Genomic DNA, 18,889 nt, shown 5'->3' with positions numbered 1-18,889 from the left:
TAATATGCAACAGGTATAGGCACTGTGCTAAGCAATTTACACACAATATTTCATTTCATTCTTGTTACGACCTTTGGAGGTAGATGTTATTAATATTTCCATTGCACCATATAGATGAAGTCACTGAGTCTTAGAGAGGTTAGGTGACATGCCTGTTATTGCTCTAGTAAGGGCTGGAGCTGGAATACAGACCCTGCCTTTCTTAACACTATACATATTGGCTCAGTAATGTATACAATAAATTAAAAATACCACAAAAAGCAGTGGTTTTAAAAACTAACTGGAAGAGAAAAATGCTTATAAACCAGGAGTTGGAAGGAGATGGTCCTGCACAGGGAGCAAAGGAAAGGAAAACTCAAATGCAAAATGATCAAATGAAGGAAGACAAGAAGTTGGGAGACAGTCACAAATTTAGTCATGAAAAGAAACTCACATGAATACTTTTTCTTTCTCCAAGTTAAGATTACCATTTCTTCTTTAGACCACTGTATACAGAAATATAATAAAACATAAAGTGGAATCAATTCTAATTTTATCCAAACTATTGGTTATTTCTAGGAAATTCCAAAAGTTTAGTGGGCAAAAGTGAAGACTGTCCTGAACCCTATCTAGATAATGCCTGTAAACTAAGCATAAGAGTCTAAAAGTTTTGTGGAACAGAGAAAGAATTAATGGAATGTGACTAAACTACTCCCCAGATTAATCTCTGTCTTTTTCAATCATGTACTGATATCAGAACAATGAAACAAATAAGTATAAAATGTCAGTTAAACCATGTGCAGCCAATATCCACAACTAACTATGGATTTGTTTTACCGAAGGTCTCAGTGCTTGGTAGGATGAAGTAAATGAAATTATAAGTTGCCATTGTTCATTAATTCATGTATGTAAGAAACATGCTTTGAGTGCCAAGTGTGTGTGAACAGACTGATACACTGATGGTAGAAAGGAGACGACTGTAGTGTCTACCTTCAAAGAGCTCGCAGTCTATTCACAGTCTAGACAGGGAAGAAAAACATGAGATCTCCAAGAGCAAGGTCCGTGTCTATCTTGCGTACTACCTGCTGTACTGCCATACTTTCGATACATAATCGAGAAAATGGCACATAACACTCTTTTTAAAATATGCATTCATATATATTCAATAAATGATTGAATAAATGAGTCTTTAAAGTATAGTGTATGAGTAACTATGGTGGCTACAGAAAGCTTTGGGAATCCACAGGAGGAGCAAGTAAATCATAATCAAAATATTAGTCTTCACTCAGCAGGTTGGAGCAGCTGTAGAGTATGATTTGGTTCATCGAGCCATCAAAGATGTAAGACCACTCAGATGTAGAAAAATTTTTTTATGGAGAACAATAAGTAAATCATACCTCCAGAACTCTGAATTATGCCTCAACATTATCACTCTGACATGCCACTACTGGAAACTAAAAATACTGAGGGTCAGTTCAAAACCTAGATTTTATCTATGTGAAGAAATCTGTTTTATTTTACTTAAAACAATTTATTTACCTATAGCCTCCCTATTTTCCAAAACACTGTAAAAAAATACAAAATGTGATCTTGGTTGCAGAAAATAATCATTGAGGAATCACAATTACATATACAAAATATATATATATATATCTGTGGTCTTTATTTTTCCCTCGTTCTACTCCTGTTTTTAGACTAGAAAAGATGCAGGAATCCTGCCTTTTGAGAGAACTGTTGGAGATCCATGAGAAAGCCTAATGCCATAGGAAAAAGTCAGATCTCATTCTCTGACAATGACAGTTGAAACAACAGAAGATGATTTGTGGTATCTGATATCTGATGATTTTTTTTTTAAGCCCAGAGTTTAAATCAGTCTCGAGATATTTCAACTCTATGATTTTTTTTTTAAGAAATTTATTTAGTTAAAACTAAGACTAACAAAATGTTATGTGGTCTTACTTGAATTTGGATTTAAAATCTCCTGATAGATAGAAGAGCTGAGAAGTAATGTATGCCAGCCAAGCAATGATAACTAGGTAGACTCTCAATGTTCCCATGTGGAGTCATTCTTATTTTCATACAGTTGTTTTCAATTTATGCTCCTAGATATATGAGTTCATTTCCTCGATTTATATTTTAGTGTTCTACACTGTATTCTTTTAACCTAATTCTTATATGGATTTCAGATACCATCCAGTGGATAATAAGAAGAGTATATTGTATAAGGAAATTTTAGAAAGAAATGGATAGTCATACTAAAAGAACTTTAAAGGACTCCGCCAACTCTGTGATTCTCTATGTATAAGGTTGTATATATTACATACACTACTTTTATCACAGCACCTTAAGTATTGCTATACATTTATATTTATGTAGGCTTGTATATATTTTAGCTTCTTTAAAAATGTCATTTTATTTAAAAAAAAAGCATATGATAATGGTAAAAGCCCTCAGCTGATAGTGCAGCATTCAATCCACAAACATTTAATGACAGTTTGTTCTTTGTTAAAGCCAGTCCCAAGGGGAAAGTCATTTCTCTCCAGAAAGCAGGTCTGTGACCCATGTGTCATCATCTACCTGGAGACCACTTATCTAAACTGAGGGCATCTAACCTGGGAGGAGATGAAACACCTTCTGGGTACAACTCTTTTTGAAACTCAAAACTAAAAAGTAATAGCAAACATCTCACAAGCAATTATCTCAATAACAATATCGCCATTAATTTGTCTAGCCAAACAAATAAAGCAGGCAAACATGGGCACCTACTTAATAAGCGTGTTTAGATTATCCGCAAGTACATAAACAGAAATATATTCAACCAGAAATAAATTTTCTAAATATATTACTGGGTGATAGTAAATAAAAACATATACACTGTCATCAAACACATATACACACACATATGTGTGCATGTACACACACACACCAAAAAGCAATTCAGAGAATCCCATTGACTATGACAGCCCTTATTTAATTTTCTTAATTTTGTATAGAGCTTGAATTTAATAAATGAAGTAAAAGCTTGGACTTCACAAGTGAGTAATAGGTAACTATTAATTATGTTCCTAGTACAGAGATATATAAGAGGAAATCTATTTTGGGGGACTTATGAATCTACTACCTCCTAGGTATCTACTCATAAAAACCATATGACATTTGTTAATGTTCTGTGGTAAAGATTAATAACTCATTTTTTCAAACCTTACTTTCTTCACAGCAGTCTTTGGATATGATATATCCATAAATCTCATCTTGACCAAACCTAAAATTATATAGTCGAGTTGTCTGATTGAGATATAACTACTGAACAAAGTACGACCCAGTTCATCAAAAGTTTTACTTAGGTTTCTGAAATAACTGTCAGCATATTTTAGCTGAGTATTATATAATCCAAAGCTATTTGATAGATAATAATATAAAATGTGATTGTAACATATTCCTTCAGTCTCAATCATTTGAATTTGAATAATATCAATGGTGTGTCTTTGAGGAGTGACTCACACTTAAAAGACTTTAAAGAGACATGAATATTCTTAATCAGAGCTTTCCAAATTCAATAGTGTTCTGGCAGTAAAAATGCTTGCACTTCATGAGCATTCATATTTGCACGATAAAGTCTAAGCTTCTCTTATAATTAATCCAGCTCTATCTACTGAACTGATTTGTTTTGTTTATGTTAGTATCTCAGTAAAATTATCATTTTATGCCTTTTAAAAATTAGATAAGCCATCAATAACTGTGGTTAATTTAATCCAATCTACTTTTTAAGAGTATGTATATTTGGAATTTTTGAGCCATGAACGTCACTTAAGAATCACATCAGAGACTGACCACCCCCGTATTGGCTTTAAAACAATACAACAGCTATGAAAACACTACAGTCAACTGACAACATCATCAATAGCCAAAATAAATTAATATAAAAAATTCAGAAAATTCAAGCCACAATACTTTAAAATATATTTCACATAGTGTTCACAGGTTTAGCATTTATTAATTCTATAAATATTTTTGAGTGCCTACCACACACCAGGTTTTATGCTATTATAATTAGCTCTGGGGATAAAATTATGAACAAAATAGACATAACCCAGTCTTCAAAGAGTTCGCAATCTATTAGGAGAGACAGATAATTAAACATGTCATTATAATACAATGTAATAAACCATATGAAAGTGAAATGTGTCATAAAATCAAACAGAAAGACTTAAATAAAATGTGCACGAAACATTCAAATGAAAGTCAGTTTCTGCTACTCATTTCACTGATTCATTTGCTTAACAAATATATGTATGTCTATATATGCTAGCCACTTGGGTAGGTAAACATGCTTAGCAGTTTCTATTCTCATATAGCTCACAAAGAGGTGAAAGAGACAGGTTTTAATTTTTAAAAAATCACACAAATGACTAAATTTTCAAGTGCTATAAGTGATAAAAAGGAGAGATACACATGACTATGAGCATGTAGAAAAGATTATCTAGACAAAAGTTATGAGTAATATCCTTGAGGGAGGGATGATAGAGCTGAATCTGAAGGATGATAGGAACTAGAGAAAGAGTATAGAAAAAGCATTCCAAGGAGATGGAGCAGCATGTGCTAAGACCCTGGTGGGAGGAAACGAGATGAGAAAAATGAGCTGAAAGGAGATAATGGGACTAGAACAGAGTTATTATGGTTTGCTATAAGGCTGGTGAGGCCTATAGAACAGTCCATGCAATCCTTTAGTCATATAAAGCTGTCTTATTTTTTTATCACAGGAAGGGAACATAGTAGTTTCATTGGATAAATTTTAGAGGGGCAAAAAGAGCGGCCAGGAGAGAAACAAGGGCTGCTCGAACTATGGTCCTGTAATCAGGGTAAGGTGGTCGCATGGAAACAAGCAACTGGATTCAAGGGATGTTAGAAATGGATTAAGAGATGACTCCTGAGTTTCTGGCTTAAGTGACTGAATGGATAGTGACACCCTTCCCAAAGAAGATTGGGTTGTTTTTCTTTGGTTTTGGTTTAGGTACTTTTTGCGGGGGTGGAGGGACAGAATTCTAACACTAGTTTGAAAACACTGAGTTTGTGATGTTTCGAAGATGTCCAAGAGAGTATGTGAAGTAGGCAGCTGGATATATGGGCCTGAAATTCAAAAGTAAGGTATGGGCTATAAATAAACTTTCCATGACGTCTCTATTTAGGTGATAACTGATGAGATGATCTTTGGAAGATATACAGAATTATAAGACGAAAGGGCCTAGAACTGAACATGGTAGACTCCCAAATTTTGATTACACATAGGGAAATCTATTCTGATTCTAAACTCTGTTTTCTCCTAGGTCTCATTGATTTTTTGCAAATTTTGAAAAATGTTTATTTGAAGTTTGTGTATGTTAAATTGTCAAGTAAATCTTCCTTAATTAAATAATTATTTTTTTGCCCTATTTCCAAAATTATTCACTAATCCATATGATATAGATAATGCATTATTTTCCTAGTCCAACTACATTACAACTCTCATGTTGTCACTCCTTAACCTTTCAACTGAAATTCCAAAACCACAAAGTTCTGAAAATAAGAAATAATTGATGAATACCCACTGGTGACAAAATCAAACATAAAATGAAGTAAGGTTATTTATAGTTTTTTTTTTATCCTGCTTATAGTAGATATCCTTATGCATTGCTGCAGATATATTAATGTATTTAATTATAGAATGCTGTCCTTGACTCTTCTGGGGAAGTATCAAGGAATAAATAATATACATACCATATTACCTTTTAAATTCAAAAATATTGAGAATTCTGAACCACATTTAGTTCTAAATTTTTGGATAACAGATTTTGTACCTCTTTTTATCTATTGAGTGAAGAGCATGTAGAAAGGACTATGCTATATGTGTTGCATATATTATCTTATTTAACCTTATAATTTCATAAATAAAAACTAAAAAGGGCCTTCACAATTAGTTTTAAGAAACATAAGTACAATGTTTAATTGCTTTTTATTTTCAAAAATTACAATGTATCAAAAATTAAAATTCATATGCTATCTCTTGATAACATATGAAGAAATTATGAAATGAGGACATCTCCTTTCCAATTCAACAAAAATATTCAGTGAATGAAAGATGTATTTTTCCTAAGAATGACTTGTCCACGTGTAATATTATATTTTAAAATTATAAGCATATTTATATTTAGTGCTTTTGGTTATATTTAAATAAGTTAATACTACAGTTTATATGCTTTTTAGAATTTTCTCATAAAATTCAATTGTGTCTTGTAATTATGGAAATATACAAGTTCATTACTAAAGCTAGATTCATTAAAATGTCTTGTTCCTTTTCAGAAAAAAATGTTTATCTGGCTGCATTAATGCTTAAACATTAATATTTATTAGGAAGACTTTTATAAAGCAAAAGACAGTTTGCTTCAGAAATCAACAATTGTGTTTAGATGACACTTTATATTTCACAGTTACTTTCAACTTAAAATAAAACTCTCATGTAATGCTTAAATGTATTATTTTTCATCCTTAGTATTGTGACCTTTTGAAATCATTTTCGTTATGCAGTTGTGAGTGTTCTTTCAAGGATGCAGAGAATAAAGGAGAAACAAGACTGACTTCTTTAAAAGGTCATATTTCAAATATCTTTGAAAGTGATCAATGCTTTTTTAAAAAATTTACATGTTCTAAAATATAACCAAAGCCATAAATAAGAACATCTGGGATAAAAACCCAAACCTTCCTATAATACTTGCCATCTCTTATATCATTCTGTTACAAATACATTTTTAATTATATCTTGATGGTTAGATTTGGGATAATATTAATATATTATTAACATAGGCAGACCTTATAAAAGAAATGAACTGGCCATTTACTACAGTCAAATTTATAACAAAGAAATTTATATTATTTTTATTCTGTAAGAATAAAAGGATCATAAATGTTTATTCCTGAAAAAAATCCTAAATAATTCGAATGATTTCACTCTATGTTAGACTTGAAAACTTTTAAAATCTTTTCTCTACTTTGAATTGATATATGATCATCAATTAATGAAGTCATTTTTATCATAATAAAATGTCATCATTAGATCTGCAGTATTCTAGTCTAACTATTTTCTAAAGAATATGATTGGGGCATTTTAGATAATTAAATATTAAAATAATCTAGCTGAAAATGAGACTGAAATTATTCATTTTGACTGACAAACTGAAGAAAATGACTTTATTTCATAAGTATATTTCTATCACTCAAATTTTGTAGTTATTACTAGCATTTCAGGGGGAAGGTAAAATTTATATTTTCTTTGTTTTACTTAACTAGTAAATATGATTATTTTCTACTCTCTATGTCCTAAATGCAACTGTTATTACATTATTCACATTAATCAAATTATTCAAGTAATTATGCCTCCTTGTAGGAAAGGCCTTCAGTTACATAATTGTTATAGTTTCGCCATACCCTTGTCATTGAAAAACAATGTTCTTTTAGAATCAAAGAAATATACTTCCATTTTAAGTTTTTTATGGTTATAGAAAGTACATAGCCATTAAACATTAATTCAAGGATACTGATCACAGGACCACATAGACTAGTTGAAAGCTCAGAATGCAAAATAACAGTAGCCACAGTCACAAGCTGAATCAGTCCAGTGATTTGAGTAAGGACTTTTACACTCTGTAGATAAAGAAACTGAAGCCTACACAAGTTGTCAGACTTGCTCACAATCATATAAGCAAAAGAGTAAACTCAACTTTTCATCTTTTGATTGCAAGTAGGTTCAACTGCAAGTCATTTATTATCAGCTCACAAAGATAATAAAATGTAACTCCAGGCCCCACCATTAGGAAAAAATATGTCCTTTATCCCAATATAATTATGAATCAACTGACTCTGGTAGAAAAACCTCTGGAGTTGCTTACCTACTCTTAGTAGAGTTTGATTTGATTCACTTATAATTCTGCTTTTGTTTTATTTTATTTCACTTAGTCTGTTTTGTAACCTCATATATCTGAGTTCTCCATACAGTATGGAACAATATTATAATTGAAATCTACTATCAGAAAATATTAACTCTAGATGTCTTTAAGGTGCTTTGTTCCACTTTAGTCTCTAGATCTATGTATTAAATGTACACTGTTCTCAAGAGTCCTAGCTCTCTTCTCCAGGAGAAATTTTAGTTTATTATATTCTTTACCAATACCTTAATGTTTCTTTCCTAAAAACCTCTAACATTTTCACAAGAGAGAAAAGATCATGAATAAGGAGAAGAGATAGAGAAGGCAGAAAATATTTTCAGCCTTACTTGTTCTACATAAATATCATAACTATTCTATTTAATATTTTTAAATTTATATTCTATTTACTAATCTGAGCAGACTAACCAACTAAAGTAAAATTTTTTCATTGAAAACTAAAAGGAGAAAACAAAAATATATTATAAAATACATTGTTTTAGCTTTTTTAAACTTTTATCAATTATTTAATTATTCTGTAGGGTAAAATAATGCCTTCTTCACCAAAGATGTTCACATCTTAACCCCCAGAACCTGTGAATATATAAGCTTACACTACAAAAGGGGCTTTGTGGGTGTGATTAAATTAAGGAGTTTGAGATGGGGAAATTATCTTGGATTACCTGGATGGGCCCTTTGTGATCTCAAGAGAGGGTCCTTATAAGAGGGAGGCAAGAGGGCTAGAATCAAACAGAAAAAGGTGTCACTGTGGAAGCAGATGTTACAGTGATGAATGTTGAGCCAAAGAATGTGGGCAGCCTCAAGAAGCTGGAAAAGGCAAGGAAACAGATTATTCCCTGGAACCTCCCAAAGTGTCAGCAGAATTTTCTACTGACACTTTGATTTTAGTCTTGTGAAAATGATTTCAGACTCTGTCCCCTAGAACTATAATGGTAAGAACTAAGATGGTAAATGTGTGTTGTTTTAAGTCACTAAGTTTGTGGAATTTTATTACAGCAGCAATAGGAAACTAGAATGTACTCCTTATTAATTCCAAGTTTTATTTTCTTATTCTTATAGCATTAAGGATTTTGTTGATGGCTTTTCAGAAACATCCTGCACGGAAATGCTGGTACTATGGGATTTCCCCTCATAGCTGAAGTCACTCAAGGAAAATCCTAACAGAGGTCAGTTCCCTAAATTTAATACCTTTAACTTATTGTTCCTAAAATGCTCCACTAATAGAAATTATAAAGATAAAATAGTCTTCTTTCCTTCCTTTCTTGTTTTCTCCTTCTTTCCTTCTCTTCCCTCCTTCCTTCTCTTCCCTCCTTTCTTTCTTTTTCTTTCTTTCTCTCTTTTTCTCCTTCTCACTCTCTGTCAAAATGATCTGAAAAAAGTATAGGTGAGGACAGATGAAAATAGAAAACTAGACAGAAGCAAGCTCATAAAGAGTAATAAATATTACCCTAAGCTTTGTTCTTATAACTCTGATGTGCCATATGAAGCTTTTTGTAGGATAGTAATATGATCACCTAGTATTTTAGAATATCTCTGAGGCAATAATACAATGACTAAATTATTGAATGACCAGACTGAGCACAAGAAGAACACTTAAGAGTTTTGGCAATATTCTAGGAAAGAAGAATAGGGGACCCCAGCTGGGGCAATAGTATTTGATACTAGAAAGATAGGTCAAATGTTAAACATTATGTGGAGGAATTAAACAAAATATACATATAGGACTTCTGATTGATTTATACATGTGGTGAAGGGGAAGGAATAGATAATGCTTCGGTCTGAAATGGGAAATGATGGAGAAAATTGCATTTATCAAAATAAAGAATAAAAGTAAGGGCAAAAGTTTTGAAGCAAAAATCATTTCAGTATCAGACTTAATGAAATCAGAGTGCCTGTGGAACATTCAAGAGGGAAACCTAGTAAACAGCTAGATGTATGGATTTAGAGATACCAATTTGGTGGCCTGCTTAGAAGTCATTGAATTAAGGTTTTAGATAAAGTCATTGAATTGGAGTTTTAGAAGAATTAGAATTAAAAAGACAAAATGCCAAGTAAAGAACTCTGAGAAACATTAACGTGTAATGCACAGGAAAGACTAAAAGAATCTCAGAAAAGTATAAGATAAATTAGTACAGAGTAATATGACAAAGACAAAGTGAGATAGAGTTTCAAGGAAAAAAAAACTGGTTAACAAAAGTCCAATACCACAGGGAAGAGAGAAAAGAAAGAGCAGAAGAGATTGCCGGCAGACTGGGAAATAATTGGGTCACTTGTGATCCTCAGGAGAATGATCTCAGGGACTTGGTGAGAATGGAAGTCATCCTACAGGGACTAGAGGGACATTGTCAATTGTAAATGAAGAGACCTCAGGGCTTACCACTAGGCACTTTCTCCTCTCTCTCTACAATCTCCCAGAGGAGGATCTCATCTGTTCCCATGTTTTTGAATACCACCTATATGCTAAAGGCTATCAGATTTGCATTTCTGCTCCAGAACTGCCTATGAGGATGGACACTGGAATGCAACGACTTCAGAAGTGAATTGGAGGTGCCACAAGACTCAGCACTAGGCACTTTCTCCACTTTCTCATGTATGAGAATAATATCATCTATTCCCACAGTTATAGATACCATTTATATATTAACAAAACATAAATCTCAATTTTTTTCACTTTGTAGGAGGACCAGCTTATATATATTAGCAAGAAAGACACTGACACGGAGAGAGAAGGAGAGAGACTTCACAAATAACAAATATCTCAAAATTTACATGAGCAAGTATCATGATTATACCCCCCACAAAACCAGTTTCTCTGCAGTTTTTTCCAAATCAGTTAATGGCATCATTATTCATCCAATTTCTCAACTCAGAAACAGGATAGTCTTTCTTTCATCTGTTATTTCCCTCACCAGGAACATATAATCTACCCTGTCCATACTAGCTCTCAGATGTGTCTCAAACAGATCCATCTTAATCTCTATTACCAGAGCTCTAGTCCAAGACACAATCATCCCTTACTGTGAGTCCTCTGCTACTAATTTTCCAGCTCCTTCCATTTCTCTCTTCAACTGTTCCTCATATAGCCTTCAGTTGCTTCTCATTTCATATAGAATAAAAACCAGTTTCTTTGTTATGGCCTACAAGTTAGATAGGTAGTTCCCTGACTACCTATCTAACTTCATCTCATATAGCTCTCCTTCATATTCACTGTGGTTTAGTTGCACTGGACTTTTTTCTTCAATTACTGTAATAAGCCAAGCACTATCTCTCCACCACCACAGAGCTTTTTCTCCCTGCCCGGAATGCTTTCCTTGGGTTTTTTTAAAGGACTGACTCTCACCTCTCAGGACTTGGTTATAATGTCTCCTGGCCACACTGGGCACCACTATATGCCAAGAACTACTTCAAGTATTTTACATGTATTAATCTTTTAATCTCCCCAATAATCTTATGGAGTAGAAACTATTTCTATTCCAGTTTTAATGATGAAAACACTGAGGCAAAAAGAATACACTAAAGGCCACACAACTAATAGTGCCACGGTTTGAACCTAGGAAATCTGGTTTCGGACTTCACACTCTTAATCTGCTTTTAAAAATTCAGAAAGGTTGACCATAAACAGACAGAGAAATCTTCAGGGACTTTAGTTATTATAGATGTCTCTAGGGTTAATATGAGAGTGTTTGGGTTTCTGTGTGTGTGTGTGTGTGTGTGTGTGTGTGTGTGTGTGTAAGTGGGGAGACTTCACCATGTTTACATGCAGAGGGTAACTTGAAATTAAGAAGTAAGAGATACAAGCATAAAAAGATAACCGATTAAATAGGTGATTAAAAACACAGATGAGAGGGATCTAAAGCAAAGGAAATCATTTTGGCAGAAACATTCTCTTTCTATGTAACAGGAGAAAAAAGAGAATGCACTTTGGTAAAAATATTTTTAGATTTCTAGGAAGTGAGTTGAAAATTTCGTCTTTTTAACTTAGATTTTTCTAAGTAAAGTTATAGGCAAATTCATCTGCTGAGAGTGTGGGCAAAGGAGATAAGAAAAGTAGTATACAAAATCTACCAAATGGAATGGAAGACAATGAGCTAGAATTATGTCAACTGGGTGGACGGCTCAGCTGAGATTAAAGATCACTAATTTGTAAACATCCCAATTTGCATATTGTCCTGGTACTGTCTTCCTTGACAACAGCTGGAGGCTGAGCTGAGAGGCTGCACTGGTCAAGGATGGTCAGGTATAATAACAATAGGGAAAGAAGTGACTCTATGACTCTACTTGTAAGAACTGACTGGAATAAGTTGAGTAATCGCTGGATATGAAACAGAGCAAAGGCCAAAAGGTGAAAAAAGTGGAATAGCCACTGGATTAGAAGATTCAATCCGACCAAAGAGAAGATATAAAGAGTGTGAAAGCAAGAGAACTGGAAGGCGGAGAGCTGTGATCTCAGGCTAGGGCATCTTCTAAAAGATTGTTCATCTTCTAAAAGTTCCTGAACCTGGGAAACAAGGTGTGCCACACCTTCTTCTATTGACTTTTACATTTTTTTCCCTTCCATTGCTAACTTATCCTCTACCTTAGGAAACCATTCAAAATTCTCATAAATATCCATGCTTGTTAACACTGATTACTTGCTTGATGATGGCAAAAATTTTACCATACAAGATTTATTGGAAACACATGTTTGTCTATAAACCATGCTTCCTTTTATTAATGGAAAATTATCTCCAAAAATTGCAACATCAAACATGGTATTAATCGTCTTCCTTACTACTTGCAGAATATCTTACAATAACAAAGTAAGGGTCATTTTCTGAACTTTAAATATGATGTTTCCATTAGACTGAAAAAACAGTGATGCACGGCATAAGTAATTTGATTTCTAAACATTTTCACCATTTTAATAACTTTCACTATTGTCACAGTTTGTGTGAGGCTTCTTTGTCATTGAAACTGAATTTTTAAATATGCAGCCACAGATTATAGGGCAAGCAGACAACTGGCATGGAATCCAAAGACAATAATGAATAGAATGAATAAGATCTAGTATAATCTATTTCATATACTATTTTACAATTTATAGAACACTTTTTTATCTATTAACCTCTCTTATTATCTCTCACTCGATCCCTTATGATTATGACCCCTTATTTGACATATTTTGTGATGAGCTAAGATGCTGAAATGTTAGGCAAGTTATTGAAGCAGCACAGAGTTAAAAATCAATTCACACCTGCTTATCTCTATTCTGGTGCTCTTTTTAAAGTGAAAACTATGTTAATAATCATAGTGATAATAATGGCATACATTGCTGATAAGTAAAAACATTTGCTTTGTGTCAGGAAGAGATTAGAGCACTACCCACCTGGTCGCATGTAACCCTCACAAGCAAGCCAGTGAGGTGAATAGCCTTGTTCTCTATGCATTACACATGAGAAAGAGGAGATAAAGGATGGGTTAAGGAGCTCTGAAGAAAAGCAAGAGTTCAAATCCTAACAAGTCTCACTACCGAGTCTTTGTTCCTCATCTGAAGTGATTATTAAAATGAAGCTGCTTACTTTTCAAAGTAACAATTTTTAATACTGAAGAGGGAACAATTCAGCAGGCAGCAGCATGAATCACTACCAGACAAATATATTTGTACATTTTTATAGCCTAAGGAAATAATCCTAAATGTGTAAAAGATTTGAAGCATCAAGATGATCATTAGAACATTATTAGTAATGATTCTATAATGTAGAGAACGTATAAAATTTAAGCATATGCCCTGATGGACTCTCTATAGCATTCTTCAAACTGTGAGATTTAATTTACTTTTCATTTTTACTGAGGTTAAAGGGCTTTATTACTAAAAACACTTCATCATAAATGACTAGAAAGTATAAACTTTGAAAGCAAAGCTAAAGTAAGCTACTTTTCCCTCTATTAATCACGTAATTAAAAAAATAGAATGATACATCAAGTGACTCTAACATAAGAGAAAATATGACTATTAAGCAAACTATTTTAAGAAGTGTCATCATTTTATTCATTACTGAAACTCTGGCCCTAATTTCTATCTAGTCTTACCACTGAACCTATTTAATAAATGTACATAAGATAGCATCTAAGTTCTGAACATTTCCAAAACACTTCCATGGGAAAAGTTAGAATTTTAGGAGTGTTGGAAAGCAGCACATGAATGTCTTTCAAACAATAATAGGATATTTCAAAATCTCAGTATAAATGCACTAAGATACTCAAGCAATATAAACCAGACCTTATAACAATGTGCTTACAGCAGACAATAACCTTGTTATGTTCTCCCCATAAATGTGAGCATAAATCATCCTCTGTGTCTTTATGGTGGTGTTTTTGTCTTACCCAAACCTGGAAGCTCATTTCAAAGTAAATTTCCTAAAGGAACATAAGCACAGATATATAAAGGGGCTTGCTTTTAAAAAGCAGCTCAGATAATAATGTCGATCTGATTCTCTTGCCTCAGCAAAGGTTTTGTTTGGTGTTTTGTTTTGTTTTGTTTTGTTTTGTTTCTTTCTTTCATGAATTCTTTTTCTTAGAAGGAGTACTATTAGTGGCAAGGTCAACTTTGCCTTACCACAAGTCATTAATGACTGAATTGGTAACCTGATATCTGAGAAGTCATTTGCTGTCATACATCTGTCATCAGCCCTTCAGAAGAGTTAAAGAATACGATGCCTTATTAGGATTTGACCAAGTTAGAGTAGAGTTTCATTCTTATTGAACTCTGTATATGCATTGGGGAAAATGTGATTGTTTTTCAGCCTATAAATATATTGCCAGCTCTAGCAAGCAGCAAGACATCTCATTCTAGAAAGTCAAATGCTGCAATGCGTCACCTTCAAACTTCTCTCACTGGTCCCAGAAAAATAGTTACAGATTTCAAATAATGTTATTTAAAGTAGATTCTGGTATACAGACACCCACGTCCTCCAAAGTTAAATTTTCTAGTTAGATTGTCTCCAGTCAATCTGACCACTTAAACCTGACAGGGAAGCCAGTCAAATATGCAGTCACAGTGGGCCAAAAATCTGTCAGAATAGTTTGCTTAACTGGTGATTACCTCTTGACTGACTTGAGCAGTCAAGTTAATCAAAACAGTCAAACCAGGTTTTCCATGTATACGCAGTTTTACTTCTTCCTGTTTTAGTAGGTGTGCCCTGTTTATATATTTGACAGGACTTTTATTAAGTTACATTGTTTAAGAGAAACAAGTTGGGAATCACTTCATAAATTATATAAATGTCTAAGCACTACACTGTACACCTAAAACTAATATAAAACAATATTGAATGTCAACTGTAATTGAAAAATAATTTTTAAAATAAAAGAGAAACAAGCCAAAAAAGTTGTGAGCAACTAGTTTAACAATTAGGGCTCTCTTCAGAATTGGTCCTCAGTTTCAACACAGAGGAGAAAAGGCTCTCTGGGCCTGCCTGAGAGCTACAGAAGGGAGGCAAGGGGGAGGGGCGGATAAGAGAAAAGCACCAAAGGAGCCAGAAGGACCCATACACATAGCTTCTAAGGTTTCTTGGTTAGAGGACTGAGGCATGTGTCTTTACAAGGGAATGGGCTCTTTGAGATTAATTAAAACACTTAGAAAGAACACAGTATAGGGTTTGATGACATAGGTGTCACTGTTTATAATGGTTTTCCATTCTTAGTGTGAATAGCCATTTTTGTCTGAAAAAAGATAAGTTTTAATAATCCATTTAAATAATTTTAAAATGAAGGTGAAAGTGATTTAATTACTCAGCTTGCACAAATAACAATTTTGAATTGCAGTCTGTTGTTTCAAAAGTATTGGTAGAGCACAGTTAGGATTGCAGATTTGGGAATTATCCCACCTGGCTTCAAACATGAGCTTCTCACTGACAAGTTATGTGTCTTTGGACCAAATATTTCTCTCTCAGGATGTAAATACTCTTATCTGTATTATCTGCAAGAATACTATTCAATTCCTAGGATTATTCTTATTATTAAATAACTTAATGAGAGCATGGCACTTTCAAAAGGGTAGGGTAAGAAGGGCTTGCTGTAGAGAGCCATCTGACCAGAGGAAGATGATCTGGCTCAAATTCACCATAACTGTGAGAGCATCTTACTCAAACAAAGTATTTTTATAAAGTACCAAAATTCTTTTATACCAACATCTTATGTTTGCTTGGTCTTGCTCTAATTAAAAGTTTTATCATTTAATATTTCTATAATTTCTAATAACAATACTAATAAGTATATGGTTAAAATCTCTAGGTACCTGTCTATGAAGGCATTGAGCTAGGTGCTTTCCTCTCACTTTCACATTTAATAACCATGAAACCCAATGAGATATGTCAGATTTACATGGAGAAACTGAGTTTTAATCAAATTACATGAACTTTCTGGGATCAAACAGCTAGTTATGACAGAGCTTGTTTTAAAACCTAACCATCTTACTTTAAAACCTATGTTTATTCTAATTCATCATGTTTCTAAGAATTTATAATCTAATACTTGTTTAATTAATAATAACATACTTCTGATTCTACTAGCAATGTAGGGTAGTTGATATTGCAGATTTGGAACTCCTAAAAAAATTGTTTATTGGGCCCCTGAAGGTATTTACAAGTAAGTCAGAGAAGCCAAAATGCTTGAATATTGGCCTATCATATCCAAAGCTCATGTTCTTTCCACTTTCTAAATTGCCACTTTGGGTTCCAAAAAAAAAACAAAATAAACAAGTCTGAAATATAAAACTCACATATTCCAAAGGACTTAGAGCTAGAAAGGATTTCAGAGACTGGTTAATTCAACAAGTACAAAATAGAATGTCTTGTTAATTGAAGATGGCTGGAGCATCAATAAATAGCCTACAAACAAAGCAATTGTTATGACATTAAAACCTTTTGAGTTGTTTCCTTGGTTGATTTTATTGTCATTGATAGAAGTAGTAATTTCAGACAATAATGTACAAAAGCCTAAGGACTTCGAAGGACCATGAATGAATGATACCCCTGGGACGAGCCCAGGCTTTCAGCTAAAACTCAACATAGTAGGGTATAATCCAACACGCAGGATTAACATCTCAGGAGACTTGCCCTAGGTCAGTTCATCTCTCTGTGATGCCTTATCCTCTAGATGGAAATAAAAACAGTGAACTCTCTTAAATGTGCCCTACAGTCTGATTAAAGATTGAAAAGGTCTCTAAAAATCCACAGCACTCCCAGGAAAAAATGCTAAATATCATTATCATTATTACACCAAATGCCATAATTTGGTCTCCTCAGATTTCCTTTTTATGTAGATTCCATCAAACTCTGACTTTTGACTTTTTGCCTCTCTGACCAAATCTCCAATGACAAAGCAAAGGGAAATGTTGAGGCAATTAGTGGGGAATGGAAGCAATTAATTCCCTTTTTTAGTGGAGACCTGGCCTCTGTGAACTGGTTTAACCAAAAATAATCAATGACCTTTCTATGACCAAACTGAAGCAAATCTACTTGATATTTGTCACCGGTTATCCATCTACTGCTTCAACATTAATGAGTCTCTTCACTTTGCTCCTTTCCTTTATGAAATAGAGCCACCTATTCTGGTCCCTAGTTACTTCTGCAACTGCTATTTTTGCAAATCTAATACAGTCAAAGACCTCGTTATCCATATGTAAGTCTAACCATTTTTAGCAAAGCTATGCTTTCTGATTTCCCCAAACCTTCACCCTTGCACTGTCTCCTCCTGCTATAGAGATGGGTATTTGTTCAAAATGAATGAAATAGAATGACAAAGACAAAGTTTAAATTTAAAAGTAGTCAAAAAATGATTGTATAATTTACCTATGTCTAAGCACCATGCAGACCTCGATTAAAGTCCCTGCTGCGTCACTTACTCACTGGTTACCTTGGGAAAGTTACCTATCCTTTGTAAGCCTCACTTTTCTCTTCTTAACAATAAAGTTAACAGCACTTGCCTCAAGGGTATTGTCAGGCTCAAATGAGATGATACATGTAAAGTCTTGTAGTACCAGATGAGAGCCCAATCAATGTTAGCTATTATCAACTGCTGAAGAAAAGAGAAGAGAAAAGAAGATTTTGTGTAATATAGCTGATATCAATACTCATTAAAACTCCTCTAAGGTGACTGCTACTCAAGTAGATTAGTTAACATTTACCGACTCCCAGTTATCCCCCAGTAGAGAACTTAATATTTTAGCTTATGCATTTATTTTATAAATTCTCTCCTTTTCCTAGTGTAATCTGGAATATCTTTGCTCGCTATTTTGTTATCGTTGTCATTTGTTTTGTCTTTAGATAAATACATCTTAAGCGACTAATAAAAGTTTGTCATACATTTTACTGGATGTGTTCAATAGGACTGAATATAAGTGAATTTAGATAGTTTAATACACTCAGTATTTTATGTTCGAACAAATAGAATTGCAAATTAATTGGCAATACATTATTAGAAAATATAGAAAAGTAGAGAGTATCTATGAAGAAAAGATAAATTAAAGATCACTTCCCAAATTATGCAGAGTTGCTTCATCCTATACTTCATTTTGCTCTGAGAGTTCTGTCCTAAGGCAGAGTCCTCTGAGGCTGTTTTCAGGAGAAGATATTGAGAAGGAAAAGGCCAGATATGTGAAATAGTAGCCTATGGTTATGTCTCATACTCTAAAAAATCTGTCCAAAATGTAAGATTATGGATCCCAAAGGAAGAAGGAGAGAGGTCCTACCTTTGAGCTCTGAGCTGGATTTCCAATCTTAGAGCTCCCACATCTAATATAAGTTTGATACCCCAGGAATAAATTCAGAACTACTCTTCAGGAACAGGAAACCTAAACTTTATACCACCACCAGACCCCTCACCCTTCACACTCAGTCCCGGTCCCATTCCACTCACCACAAATTAAAATAGTCAGGAAATACACACACACACACACA

General features: G+C 33.6%; 1 protein-coding gene across 4 annotated transcripts in view; it reads right to left on the bottom strand.

The window, feature by feature from the left end:
- The window catches only part of TFEC (transcription factor EC), a 193,888-nt gene that overhangs the window by 66,675 nt on the left and 108,324 nt on the right, over positions 1–18,889 (bottom strand). Inside the window, exon 1 of one of the 4 annotated variants that reach the window (XM_039860751.1) lies at positions 18,682–18,881. The exons of the other annotated variants lie outside the window; for them this stretch is intronic. The gene's annotated coding sequence lies outside the window, so the exon portion shown is untranslated. Of the gene's footprint in view, positions 1–18,681; positions 18,882–18,889 lie in introns of those variants that run through there. 4 annotated transcript variants of the gene reach the window in all.

This window comes from Pteropus medius, unplaced genomic scaffold (genome assembly GCF_902729225.1).
Source record: "Pteropus medius unplaced genomic scaffold, Ma_sr-lr_union100, whole genome shotgun sequence".
In the NCBI taxonomy this organism is placed as follows: Eukaryota; Metazoa; Chordata; class Mammalia; order Chiroptera; family Pteropodidae; genus Pteropus; species Pteropus medius.
The sequence above is the reverse complement of the archived record's forward strand: the minus strand, read 5'-3'. Positions and strand labels throughout refer to the sequence as shown.